Source organism: Pteropus vampyrus, unplaced genomic scaffold (assembly GCF_000151845.1).
Source record: "Pteropus vampyrus isolate Shadow unplaced genomic scaffold, Pvam_2.0 Scaffold2, whole genome shotgun sequence".
Lineage (NCBI taxonomy): Eukaryota > Metazoa > Chordata > Mammalia > Chiroptera > Pteropodidae > Pteropus > Pteropus vampyrus.
The window spans coordinates 37,213,530-37,215,850 of record NW_011888783.1 but is presented as its reverse complement, the minus strand read 5'-3'; the positions used below and the strand labels follow the sequence as shown (position 1 = coordinate 37,215,850).

Below are 2,321 nucleotides of genomic sequence, written 5' to 3'. Positions count from 1 at the left end.
ATAGTCTTAAATGAAGGTACCGCAGGGAGATATAAACAGAATCCCGAAAAATATGCACATATTAAACATAAAGAAAAATAAAAAATAAATAATATAAAATCAGAAATTCCAAATGGAAAATTAAGCCACGATAGAGATAATCAAAGCCAAAGACTAGTTCTTTGAAAATATTAATAAATTTGATAACCAACTAGCACAAGTAAAAATTAAAGAGTGAGAACACAAATTGACAATATCTGGAATGAAAATAGCATCACCATATCCTACATTTTTTAAAAAAGAAGATATTATGATCAAATTTATGCCAAAAAAAATTAACAACTTTAATTGAGCTGTAAAAAGTTCTTAATAAACACAATTTGCCAAAGTTGACAGAGATTATAAATCTGAATATTCTTGTCTAACAAAGAAATTGAAACAATTATTTAAAACTCTTCACAAATAAAACCTCTAGCCTAATATAGTCAGTAGTAAACTCTTCCAAAGTTAAAGATAAAACCTTAATATCACTTAAACTCTTCTGAAAACAGAAAGAGAACCCCCAACTCTTTATGAGGCCAGCTAAACTTTGATACCAAAACCTGACAACATTATAGGAAAGAAAAGTTAGAGACAAATTTCTCTCATGAATAAACACACAAAACCCTTAATAAAATATTAACAAATGTAATGCAGATGTATATAAAAAAAAATAATTTGTCTACAGCCATGCTACCCTGAACAAGCCCCATCCCATCTGATCTTGGAAGCTAAGCAGCGTCAGGCCTAGTTAATACTTGGATGGGAGACCACCTAGGAAGACCAGGTGCTGTAGGTGTAAAAAATTAAAAACTAAGGGATTGTAAGCTGACAAGGTCCTTGCAATCTGTGAGGTCAACCAAGGATTGCCTCACCCCAAAATAAATAAATAAATAAATAAATGATATATCAGTTTCTAGTAGTTTCAGTACAGTAATTCCAGGTTGGCTAAACATTTGAACAACAATCTATATGACTTAACACAAATAAAAACATGGTGAAAAATCATATAATCATCTCAAGAGATGAAGGAAATACCTCTGAACAGAATTCAACTCTCTTTCATTATAAAAATGCTATTAGACATTTCTTGGAGGCGCCAGCAAGTTCAATAACACAAGAAGAAAAAATGAGTAATAATTGAAAATGAAGAAATAAAAGTGATATTATTTCAGGTCGCCAGAACTTTCATTCATTTCTTGTCAGAATAAAAGTTGGTACAATCTCTTTGAAAAATTCTTTGGAAATATCCACCAACATCGAATAAATGGATACCATGCAACTCAACAGTTCTTAAAATGACATTTACAAGAATGTTCACAGAGCATACTTTTAATAAAACCTGAACTATTGCTCAATTGCTCATGAATGAATAAATTGTAATATAGTCACATAATGGAATACTATACAATCATTCCTTGGTATCTTCAGGGGATTGGTTCCAAGATCCCCGCAGGGATACAAAAATCCAAGGAAGCTCAAGTCTCTTATATGAAATGGCATAGTATTTGTATTTAACTTATATTTTCATATAGGCTACTCTTTATTTGCATGGATTCAAGTTTTGCTTTTTGGACCTTTCTAGGCTGTGTGTGTGTGTGTGTGTGTATGTGTGTGTGTGTATTTTTCATCCAAAGTTGGTTTAATCCTCAGATGCAAAACTCATAGAGAGCGGACTATATAGTACTGAGACTAAACTAATAGCAATGGCATAGCAATATGGATCAATCTCATAAACATAACATAAAATGAAATACATACAAGGATAGTATATACTGTATGATTCCAGATAAAGATCAAAAACCTGCAAAACTAATCTATGATGTTAAAAGACAGTCATTGGGGTGATATTAAATGGATAATTACAAAGGTTAAAGGAGTAATGACTTCATAAAAGAGAACCATAACTGAATCAAAACAACATCATGATGCCTGTAGATATGATTCACTAAGAAGGACACATCATCTGTGGTTTTTCACCAAAAATGTATAATCTAAATCTCATAAGGAAACATCAGGCAAACTCTAAGGGACATTCAACAAAATGTCTGCTGCAAAAATGTTAAACTCAAAAAAGACTAAGACTAGATGAGGAACTGCGAGATACAACAAAATAAAAAAAGATATGACTACAAATTCAATGCATTCTTATGGATTGGACAAGGGACTAGGGAATAGGAGAAAGGGCTATAAAGGACATTTTGGGAACAAGTAACAATCTGAACATGGACTATGGATTAGATGATATTATATCAAATTAAAATGTTAATTTTTCTGATTTTATAATCCATACTTGTATTAGA

At 31.4% G+C, this 2,321-nt stretch overlaps 1 pseudogene; it reads left to right on the top strand.

Moving 5' to 3' along the window:
- The first annotated feature begins 698 nt into the window (after window positions 1-698).
- Window positions 699-817, top strand: LOC111739383 (annotated as a pseudogene).
- The last annotated feature ends 1,504 nt before the right edge of the window (window positions 818-2,321 follow it).